This window comes from Tachypleus tridentatus, chromosome 10, assembly GCF_004210375.1.
Source record: "Tachypleus tridentatus isolate NWPU-2018 chromosome 10, ASM421037v1, whole genome shotgun sequence".
Taxonomy (NCBI): Eukaryota; Metazoa; Arthropoda; class Merostomata; order Xiphosura; family Limulidae; genus Tachypleus; species Tachypleus tridentatus.
This window is the reverse complement of record NC_134834.1, coordinates 185,794,789-185,807,726: the sequence shown is the minus strand read 5'-3', so window position 1 is coordinate 185,807,726 and position 12,938 is coordinate 185,794,789.

Here is a 12,938-nt window from a genome sequence, read left to right as displayed (position 1 = left end):
TGTTTTTATTTTTAAGAGATATATTTAACTCATGGTAATATAGATTACATACACGTATTCTCTTCTGTACCACACTATTATTCTTCAAACGCATGACAGAAATACGACTCCTAATAGCAGCTCTTCTGTGACCAATTAAATCAACAGTGAAATAACAACCCTCGAAGTTCTACGTATATTTTGATGTCAACTTCGCTTCTTATGAATTTTCTTCATAAAACCCATCTTTATAATGATTTAAGAATATTTTTTTAAATATTACTATTTATTCGCCAGTTTATTTTCTATTTAGATGGATACAAATAACAAAGAAAGTTTTAATAACCTATTATTTAGCATTAACTTCTAATAATAGTGCCGATTAAAAACAAAGGTTAACCAGTGAACATGGATAATTTAACACATCATTCAAACAACTAAAATGTACTGATTCATCAGTTGGATATCCTAACTATTAATGATAATTGGGCCAAATGTCCAGTCGTTTCCTATGAGTTCAGGTTCATTTGTTTGTTTTGAATTTCGCGCAAAACTACACGAGGGCGATCTGCGCTAGCCGTCCCTAATTTAGCAGTATAAGACTAGAGGAAAGGCATCACCACACACGGTCAATTCTTGGGCTACTCTTTCACCAACAAATAGTGAGATTGATCGTCACATTATAACGCCCCAACGCTGAAAGGGCGACCATGTTTGGTCTGACGGGATTCGAACCCGCGCCTCTCGGATTACGAGTCGAGTGTCTTAACCACGTAGCCAGGCCACATGAGTTTAGGTTATTTAGGTTAATCGTAAACATATACTAATCAAATAACGCAAAGTTATCTAAATAATTTATAATGAAACATGAAATGATGATAAATGAATAAGCAAAAGTGTGAAATCACTGTTATTAAGAGACGACACACGGGAATTAAAATACTAAATTAGATGAAATACACTAATAAAAACTGGAAATTACAGTACTATGTCCTGATAAGGTACATTAATTATCTTAGCAGTGCACTTAGTCCACATGAGACATACTCGCTTAAACAAGTATTTTGAAGTCTAAAATGCAAAGACCCGGCGAGGTGGTTAAGACGCTCGACTCGTAATCTGAAGGTCGCAGGTTCGTATTCCCGTTACACAAAATATGATCGTCCTTTCAGTCGTGAGGGCATTATATTGTGACGGTCAATCCCACTATTCGTTAGTAAGAGAGTTGCCCAAGAGTTGGCGGTGGGTAGTGATGACTAGCTGCCTCCCTCTAGTCTTACACTGCTAAATTAGGGATGGCTAGTGCAGATAGCCCTCGTGTAGCTTTGTGCAAAATTTAAAACAAACGAACAAACTTAAACTGAGATACGTTAATAGAAGGAAGGACAGCAAATAGAGAAAATTTGGACGAACGAGATTTTTACAAAAAGTCATAAAGCGACGCTAAATTATCACCTTCAAGATAATCATTAAAAAATCAAACAAAGTCACTGAGCGATTGAGTTAAACCTCGAGTACACTGCAGAAGATGATACTTAAAATAAAGTTCATTGTTTTGAATTACCAATTAGCGACACCAAAAAATGAAACTGAAGCCATTGTGGTATTTTTATTACCTTTGTTAAGGTAGTTCATAAAGTTCCATGCAGTTAGTTGTATATTTTTCAGATTATCTTTGTACGTCAAAATATATTAAATTACCATTGGGCATAATCAAAGTACTTCCTACATTAGAGTGAAACAAACATATGAAAGTTCTAACTTAAGGAGATTTAGGTACAAACCCATTACCAAGGAAAATATTCCTGCTCTGGACTTCCCTGAAGATGACAACAAATTAGTAGCTGAAATGTCAGGTAAAAGTAATTAGTAATTAACTATATTATACAATTAATAATTAAATATTAGCCTTAGGTATCCCTGTAGGCTACTGACCATGGCGACGTTACTTTAACAAAACCGATTTCAGAACTACAACTTTGTTGTGTTTTTTTTTAATTGAGTATAAAGCTATACAATGGGCTACTTGTATAGTACACGCAACGATAATGAAACCTGGTTTTTGGTGTTATAAGTCCGCAGACTTATCGGTGTGCCACCAGAAGGAAAACTGTATCTACCTATTAGCACATCACTTAGGAACGTCACGTACCATTCTTCGTGATATTTATTTTATGTTTGCTAAATTTTCACGTACAACAATATAATGTTGTTATGTATATATGTATATTTGTAACTTAAAGATTATTTTATTTAACTTAAAAGCAGTACACTGCTAGAAGTTTACGCCTATAAAGTACTCAATTAAGTCGCTAAATGACGTTAAAATCCAAGTGTGTGTGAATCTGTCCATTTAAATAAACAACAAAGAGAAAAGTATAGTGAGAGCCATAGTTGAGGAAACTGCAATAATAAAATGTGTATAATTAAATTATAAATTATAATTCTAAGTGACCTTGCAAGGACAAACAGTATGCGAAAGTGTCCCATATATCACGAGATATATTTTTCTTGGCCCGGTATGGACAGATGGGTTCAGGCGTTCCATTCGTAATCTGAGGGTCGCGGGTTCTTCGAATCCTCGTCGCTCCAAACATGCTCACCCTTTAAGCTGTGAGGGCGTTATAATGTTACAGTCAATCCCACTATTCGTTGGTAAAAGAGTAGCCCAAGAGTTGGCGGTGAGTGATGATGACTAGCTGCCTTCCCTCTAGTCTTACACTGCAAAATTAGGGACGGCTGGCGTAGATAGACCTCGTGTAGCTTTGCGGGAAATTAAAAAAATATATTTTTTCTTTTTTTTTAATGTGCCTCAAGAGTGACTAGAAAACAAAACGCTGAAATGCTTGAGAGAAGTAAAAAATGTTCTTGGAGATTTGATTAAGACAGTAAACAGAAAATAACAGCGTGATGGCATTAGATAGATTCCCTAAAGTATATAGACAAAATGTTTTAAGGTAAAAAACTGGATACTTAAGTAAGTTCCAAGAGGGTTCGCAAAGGTAACTTGATGATGTAAATATCAGAATTTCGGGTTTCTTTATCGAAATATTTCGGACCGTTTTATAAAGGTACAAGAATTTATTACTCGGTGGTCTTAGGTAAGTTTCTCAAAAACGTATAGACGAAAACAGTGTGACAAAAGTTAACTGACACTAAGAGAACCAAGAATTCAGATGGGTTTTTAAAAATCTAGAAATAAAACGATTTGAAATTATGTAAAACTAAACTATTAAAATTAACTTATATTACACTAACTATAATATCGTTTTTCTTATATTTTTATTATTTTGTAACAGCTATTTTGAAAGAGTGCCTGCAAATGGAAAAAACACAAAAATATCGTATTTTTAGTGAGAAGGCACACATACTTTAGTGTTTCAGGTTTCCAAATTATCTCTAGATTTTAAGTTTTGGACCAACAACATAGGCTTTTCCTATACTTTATGTTTAAAGTATACACACACATTGTGTGTGTGCGTACTTCTGAATTTATTTTTACAAATGAACGTCCCCAAGTGGCACAACGGTGTGTTTGCGGACTTAAATGATAGAAACCAGGCTTCAATACCCGTAGTTGGCAGACTACAAATAGTCCATTATGTAGCTTTGTGCTTAACTTCACATAGACAAACCAAATGAACAATAGGGGGGCGTACATGGGAATTTATTTTATTTAAAGTTTGTTTGTTTTGAATTTCGCGCGAAGCTACACGAGAGCTATCTGCGTTAGCTGTCCCTAATTTATCAGTGCAAGACTAGAGGGAAGGCAGCTAGTCATCACCACTCACCGCCAACTTTTGGGCAACTCTTTTACAAGCGAATAGTGGGATTGAGCGTTACATTATAACGCCCCCACGGCTGAAAGGGCGAGCATGTTTGGTGCGACGGGGATTCGAACCCGCGACCCTCAAATTACGACTCGAGCGCCTTAAACACCTGGCCATGCCGGGCCCAACAGAATAAATTTGTATAAATAATGATTACACGCCATTGTATCAAACAGACGAAGATAATTTTTTTCGATACCCTCTGTAATTACGAATTATAACTGTAACGAGCTTTATAAATTGGATCTATCTAATATGCTTTATTCCATATAAAGTTTTCGCTAAACATTATCAGACAGATACAAATGGAACGTAGAAAAGTAAAACTCTAAGCATTATAAGAACACATAGAAACGTTTAGGTGTTTTTAGAAATAACAAAGTAGCCTAACCGTCACTTTTTTGCAATTTCATTTTCTTTAAGTTTCATGTAATTATTTCATCTCATTCACCTAATGTGTTTGTAAACAAAAATCACCTGAACCAAAGAGAGCAGTGGCTTGAAACATTTTGTCAGATAAGTAAGTACATATCCTACGTCTGTTGATGTACAACCTAATTAGGGCCGAGCTGATAAAACATAGTCGGTCTTCTGTCAAGAAAATCCGTCATCTACTTCTTGATATTATCGCTACAGAAACAGCTCTTTCGAGAAATTTCTTTAGCCTTTTAGTACTAATAATTGTACACTAGAAAGCAATTAATAATTAAACTTAGGTTATTGTATATTGCAATAATGATTTAAAGGTGTCCATTTGAAGGTGCGTAAGTTTGTTATTAGAAAAGTTATTAAGCTTATCTGCTGCTTTCCCTAATTTTAAACTGTACTCTAAACCCCAGGTCTTTTCAGGCTGAATTCTGTAAGGAAAATGTACACATTTTTCTTCATAATAAAAATGAAATTATTCACTAAATAGAAAAATTGAAGACGGTTGATTCAAGATTGTAAATGCTTATCCCATTTTGTAAGCACAGTGAATAAAGAAACTGTACTTAAAAGTCTCCATTAAATCATAACAGCGAGCAGTAATTTTCAGCAGTGGCGACACAAATAATTTTAAAAAATTGAACTATAAGACTCGAGAATAGAAATGTATGACTGTAGAGGTCTACAATTTTAACTTTTATTATGTTTTATAAGAGAAAAACTCGCTGGATCACGTGCCTTGGCTCTTAGTGATGAAAACGTAGTAGTTTGAACGTTGTGGCCTAAGAAAGAGTTAGGCTTAATATTTACCTATTTTGTCGCTTGAAAGTCATTTTGAAAAAATTTAATCACACGTTTTCTCCATCATGAACCACGGATTGCAAGTAATTGCAAAAACCCTAATAGAACATTCATACAAACAGTACATTAGAAAGTAAAAATTCAATTCAAACAACACTTTCAAACCTTTACTTTTTAATACTTTCCACAAAAATAGTACTCATGTTAAACTTGCAGGGAAAAGAAATTCCGCTCAAAACCCCGTTTGCAATTCTCGTAAGTTCTCTTCGCAGGCTACAACAAAATCGGCTTGGTATAATGCACCCAAACTTTTTGTAGAATAATAAATACGATATAGTGCTAGTGGAAGGTTAATTTAAAAGGCGATTTGTTTCTTCTGTATTTAACATAAGCTGAAAACATCGTAATTCTGATGTAAACGATGTTATCATTATCCATTGAAGTTAGTTTTCTTACGAATATCTAACGTTTTTTTAAAAAAAAACATAAGTACAGGGTGAGACAAGAATCTTTTTGAGGCTTGAAAAAAAATTAAACCTAAATCCCAATGATTTAAAATAATATAGCTGAATGCCGTGATTGGCCCTTGGACACAGAACTTCGGTTAATTCTACTATTAATTTCTTTTTCCCATCATTTATATTATTATTATAACTCACATTCTTTTTCATAGGCGCGTGTAGTTGCATCATGAAGATTACGTTTCGTACATTTCCCAGACTTTAATATTAACCTCAGGGTTTTTTGTTACATACGTCATTTTCCAGACGCTAATGTTAACCTATGATTTTTTGTTACATTCGTTATTTGCTCAAAGAAACGAAAGGTTTCTACCGTTAAATCTTTGTAACGAAAAGATTAAAGTAGAGCTGTTTGATAATAACTCAATATATAATCAGGTATGTTTGCTCATAAAATCATTCTATGTATTATACTTTCTCAGATATATCTTTTTATAATTCTAGTTTGTTGTATAAAAATTGCTAATTAACTGGACGAACCTCAACTGTGTGTTTAAGTAAAAAATATTGTAATCCCAGTTATAAAAAAATATGATAAAGTCGCAATCGCTAATACCAAATACTCTAGCTTGTTGTTGAAATTAATACTTTATTAGAGAAGCAATTTACTTACCTAGTTTATATGTTATACGCCCCCGCTAGTACAGCGGTATATCCACAGATATACAATGCTAAAATCAGGGGTTCGGTTTCCCTCAGTAGGCTTAGTAGATAGCCCGATGTGACTTGGATATAAGAAAACACATATGTCATATTTTTTCTTTTTGCGCTTGAGAATACCTAAAGGATTGTGGTGTCCTGAACTTAACTTTGATTTTTTGTTAAATGTTCTGTAATCTTTATAAAAATATATTCAAATGTATAGACGGCTTCAAGTATTAATTATATACTGTGTAGTCTTTTTAAATTTTCCAGTGGACTACAAAATAAAATTTTAATTATATTTCTCATCTGAAATAAATTTTGATTTTTAAAGTGCTCTTCTAAGTATCCTTTATTTAGTTATATTTAAGATTTTTAAATTTTTTTCTTGTAATCAGAGCTGTAATAATGCAGAATTCCAAAACTTTAAACCGCCCCCCGCTAGTACAGATGTCTCTTTACAACGCTAAAATAATCCCATCGCTGAATAGCCTCCAAAACTTGAAAAGTTATACCGCATAACATGTAGGCCAATAAGCATTCAACATATCTGCTCAACATTAAAATCTGAAGATATTAGATTGTTAGAAAAATAATTGTGGATTTTTATATTAAAATTTTAGTCATTTATAGGAATAAGAAACCCGTCATTATTACGACTTCATATATACCATTGATAAACTAAAGCTTTCTTCTACTCATTAATGCTTATATTATTTTCTAAAACTTTATTTCCAATATTTCAAACCCTTACACTTAGGCATAGCCAAGCGTGTTAAGGCGTTCGACTCGTAATCCGAGGGCCGCGGGTGCGAATCCCGGTCGCACCAAACATGCTAGCTCTCCCAGCCGTGGGGGCGTTATAATGTTACGGTCAATCCCACTATTCGTTGGTAAAAGAATCGCTCAAGCGTTGGCGGTGGGTAGTGATGACTAGTTGCCTTCCCTCTAGTCTTACACTGATAAATTAGGAACGGCTAGCGCAGATAGCCCTCGAGTAGCTTTGCGTAAATTCAAAAACAAACAAACCCTTACAGTTAATGATAGAAAAAACTTGCGCATCTTTTTTTTTTTTCCATGAATTCAAACGTGGTTATAATTTATCGCAAACAGTATGCAATATCAACCAAGAATGAGGCAAAGAAACCACCTTCAAACGTGCAGTGTAGCGCTGGTTCTGAAATTTTGTCATAGAGATGTGAGTCTTGAAGATAAGGAGAGCAGAGGACGTCCTTCTGCTGTTGGAGTCGACCATCTGAGAACATTAGTAAAAAGAAACCCCCGCCAAAGTGTTCGAGAAATGGTACAAAAATTGGGTGTCGGTATTTCCAAAATTTCCAACCATCTCGAGCAAATTAGAAAAGTGAAAAAGCTCGACAACTAGGTTCCACACGAACTCAGTGAAAATCAGAAAAGTCGCCATGTTAAATTGTACTCTATGTTAATTTTGTGTAACAGAAATTACCTTTCTTGATCGAATTTTCACCACTGTTGAAAAGTAGAACCTTTACGACAACAGAAAGCGGTCTGAGCAGTGGCTCAACCGTGACGAGGCTCAAAAACACTTCCCCAAGCCAAAGTTGCACCAACAAAATATTATGGTCACTGTATGTTGGTCTAAAGCCGGTATTCTCCATTACAGCTTGCTCAACCATGTTCAGAATATCCCTACGGAGGTTTACTGTCAAGAATTGAAAGAAATGCTTAGAAAGTAGAAAAAATGGCAGCACTAGTCAGCCGAAGAGCACCAATCACGCTTCATGATACATTGCTCAAATGATGTTCCAGAAGCTCATCGACTTGTGCTATGAAACATTGCTTCACCCTCCTTACTCCCCACATGTTGTTAAGCATTTGGACAACTTTTTACAGGACAAAAGATTCAACAACAGATCAACAGTATAGAATGTCTTTAAAGATTTATTTATTTCTAGGACTTCAGAGTTTTATCGTCGTCATGGCATTAATAATATTGTTTTTCTTTAGCAGAAGTGTGTAGATTCATTAGGGTCTATTTTGATAAATAAAGTGCTTTTGAATATTTTTTATTAAAGTTAAAATTTGAAATCCGCCATTATTTTACGAACAATTTAACAGAAAAATGAATTTTATACAAACATCACGTTTAATATTTTTTCTGTCTTTTGACTTTCTGACTCGCTTCAACATTTTCACCCTTGATCAAACTTAATCGCTTTGAAAGAAATAAAAAGCATGCAGGTGGAAGAACCAAAGAATAGTATTTTCAGGTAATTTTTGAGAGAATTTTTAACTTTTATTTAAAAACCACCGTTAAACAAATATAACTTTAACATGCATTTTTTTTATTTTATTAAATTACATTTTATTCTTCAGGGGGAAATATTAATAGTAACATTTATACGTTACAGTATTTCTATAAACAAAGAAAGAGAGTACTGTTTTTCGAATAGTTAGTAAAACGAAAAATGAATAGTGTTCTATTATTCCAAAATCTGTTCTGAAATTTCATCATTTATGTTTCTTGAATAGGATTTTTCGTGCAAATTCTGGGATTCCGGATTTTCGATGAAATTTACTAGGTTTCAGGACTCTCGGGATTTTGACAATACTCATTAAAATAAGAGCAACATAAATTTAAGCCTAAAGTTGACATTATAAGAGCCAAAAATACAATGGAGCTTTTGAGTATAATAGTTGTGAAAAGTATTTGCTGAGACATTGTTAGTTAAACTAAAGCAGTAGTTCAGAGGTAAGGGTGCATTATAGAGATCAGAGTTTATCATAAAACGTGACGTTTCTTCTAATTACAAGTTACTTTTATGACAGCTCTATGTAGGTGTATTGCAATTCTATAAGTATAAATATAGTACAGGTTTATTTCTTACAAATGCTAGTGTAACTGCGCGATATTTGTGTGAAACAGTTAGAGATTGATTTTGAGAAATTCTCGAATGAATTATACCTAGTCCCAAACTTATATCCAAGTAATGATGCCCATAATAGTATACATTCAATTAAAGAGTTTACGAAACGTTCGTCTCCCACTGGTACAGCGGTAAGTCTCTTGATTTACAAACCTAAAATCAGAGATTTAATTCCCCGCGGCGGACTCAGTAGAAATCCCAATGTGGCTTAGCTATAAGAAGATACATAATACTGCACGAAACGTTTAAGAACAAAGTATTCACGAAGAGAAATATCCATGGTCATTACAATATGATTAAATCAAGTCAGACACTTCTATAATGGCTTTCCTCATTTTAATGTATATTTGCAGGCTTAAGGAAAGTTGTTTTTTTCTGTTTACTTGTCACATTGTAAAATAAACTGGAGAAAAGCTTATACAAATCAGTTTGAAAAAAATAAAATAAAGTTTACTGACAGTAAATTAGTATTGAATGAAAATTGTAATTTTTTTTTCTGTGAAACTGAAATGTATAATATTTACTCTCTTTTTTTTTTTTCACGTGAATTCAGACGATTCTGAAGTTTCATTATTTAGCACAGCTGCTTAACAGCCAAAGAAACAGAGTGAAAGAACAATGTAGTACCCGTCTTATAAAAGTAATGGAAGGAAAATTAGTTGTTAAAGTGATTTAAAAAGTGCTCTTTCTGTAATATTGCTGTTGGATTTGAATGCAAAAGAGAATGTCTTAATAAAAAAAATATATATATATATATATAGGCCTAAAATCTCAAAAATATATTAATATATTTGAAAGAGGAAACAAGAAGAATCGTGTTGAATATTGTATCAAGTGCAAATGACGGTTATGAAGAAAAAAAATGTATTAAGTGGAGGCATTGATCTTGGCATTCATAGTATAAAACAATAATAAATGCCTTTGACGACTGATAAGCAGAAAATAACCAATCTTGCTGGATAAAGTTTTGTACCATATTTAAATGATATGTTGATTGCAAAGGTACGACGTTTTCAATAATCATTAACTAAATTACTTGTGGAAGTGCCTGTGTGCTGTGTGTTTAGGTTCTGTAATATGATGTTCAAGTAGTAGATGTAATTAGTGTTGAGATGAGTCTGTGAAAGTCTTTTTAAAGAAATTTCACAAATTTTAACACTGTAAAATGTATAAGACTCGGACATCTGCTCATATGATTGTCTGTTGATGTCCATTGAGTCTAAAGATTTATAACACTAAAAATCTGGTTTTGATACCCGTTGTGGGTAGAGCCTCTTATAAGGCGTTTTTTCTTAAATACAAGCGAAACAATTTATTGCTATTTAAAATCATGTTCCACTTTCTATACGCTGCATGAAGAAATGGAGCAACCAATCAAAACTTTTGCTAGAAATCTGGTGAACTAAGGTTATGTTAAACTGGTTAAAAATACTATGGTTTTCGATGAAAGGAAAGAGAGAAAGTATTTGTCTCTGAGCAAAGTATACCTTGGTATCTTAACAACGTTCACACTGATTGTTGATCCGATGAATGCTTAAAGTTCAGAACCATCACGTAGTTTTAATTAAGCATTTTCAAAGAGCTCACTCGTCCGGACTGGTCAGTTGGTGATACTGGTGAATAATGAAAAGTTCAAAGTATAGTATATCTTCTCTATAATATCAACATTGATGTGGTCACTTTTAGTAAATAATGGATCCATTCATTAAGCTTTCTTACAAGTATTTTGTACTGTTGGAGTTAGTAAAAAATGTTGTTGTCTCTTCCGTTATCAAAGTATGTTGTTGAATGCTTGTTCAACTTTGTAATAAATCTGAAAACGGAACAGAGCAGTAGTAACAACCCATTGTCATTACAACCCATTGTCATTATGGGTTCAAATGGAAAGAAGTACAGTACGGCCAAATCTTCATAAGTTGGGTTCTCATGTGGACATAATGTTCACACATGTGACAGCGAATTTCACTGTTTTTGAATGCAGCCCCAACTCTTGGGCTACTCTTTTATCAATGAATAGTAAGGCTGACCAGTACTTTGTAACATCCCCACGGATAAAGGGTGAGCATGAACAGTGACGGGCATCTAAAGCTGTGACTCTCAGATTGCGAGTCGAGCACCTTAACCACTAGACTTCCTTGAATGAAAACACTTTTGATTTGGCGTCAACGAATATTTGTTTGTTCGTTTTTTTAAATTTTCCACACAGCTACATGAGGTGTCTATCTGCGCTAGCCGTCTTTAATTTACCAGTCTAAGACTAGAGGGTAGGCAGCTAGTCATCACCTCTAACTCTTGGGTTACTCTTTTACCAACGAATAGTGGGATTGACCGTTACATTATAACACCCTTAGGACTGAAATGGCGAATACGTTTGGCGCGACGGGGATGCGAACCCACGACCCTCAGATTACGAGTTGAGCGCCTTAACCACCTGGCCATGCCAGGCCCAACAAATATTTAATGATCCATACACTGTAACCTCATAAATTATGCATAATTAATAAAGCTTTAAAGACACTCTTAGATATGTTCGAATAAAAAAACAAGCTTAGTTAAGTTGGATTTAAATATCATATAATTGTGAACTGGTCTTCTAACACCAACTCAATCGGTTATTGGTTATTCCATTATTCATGCTTCACGTTATTCTCTAACCAATCCAAACACATCAAATATTGAATTGCTGATGCAGACCAGCTGCTGCTTATATATATACGTTTTACTGACGGAGTTATCGAGTGGTAGAGAATTAATGATTTTACGATTGACCATTTGGTGTCGATTTCGTCAGCCAATGAGAAAAGAGGATTCCTCAATATGATGTGCTGTGGCACAAAGAAATTGGATTTTTGGATAGACAGTAATGTTTTTTCATTAATGTATTATAACAGGAACCATACCAATTATACTAGTTTGTTTGTTTTAGAGCAAAACCGTACTGGGCTATCTGTTGTGTTTACCGAGAAGAATCGAACCCTGGATTTTAGCGTTGTAAGTTCGCAAACTTATTGCTAGTGGAATATTTTCCCTGAAACAGGAAAATGATACGTAAAAAATGAGGTTGTTTGTTTGTTTTTTAGTAAAGATTAAGAAAATGCTTAAATTATTTGTAGATGTTTTTTCTTCACTGTTTATCGTGTAATATTTGATAAACGTGTATATAAATTAGTATAGTTTTCTACTATTCACAAAAGTTAAATTTCTATTTGTTTGTTAGTTATTAAACATAAAAATACACAAGTGCTGTCTGAACTCTGCCCACCACAGTTATCGATACTCGATGTTAGCATTATAAAACCATCAGACCTACCACGGAGCCACCAGGGGGCGGATTATATAACATGATTTCTGTTTGTAAAACAGCTCGGCTTTATATTGCTTACTCCTCGTGTTTTAATCGAATAGATATTACCATGATATTTATATCCAAAATAACCAGCATATAAATAATCGAAAAAAACGTTTTCGTTATTTGTCTATTGTGTGCCTAAGAGTTTGATAATTAAAGCTAAAACTGAAAAAAAAAAATATTATTAATCACTATTGTTATAAAACTTAAATTAGCGTACATAATATTAACTGAGAAATGTTTTCAATAAAGTACCCTATGTCTGTTCTGAAGAAACCAGTCATATGTTGTACATAATATTTTGGACCATACGGACGAATGAAGTATACAGCAGTTGGTTAAAGTTGTGTGTTGCATCCTATAATATCATCAGACTAAGGGTTAATGCCTGTCAAGACACTCGTCTCGTGCTTTGTATCATTTGCCAAATTGTTTAAATAATACAACATTCCAATTACTGGGCTACTCTTTTACCAACAAATAG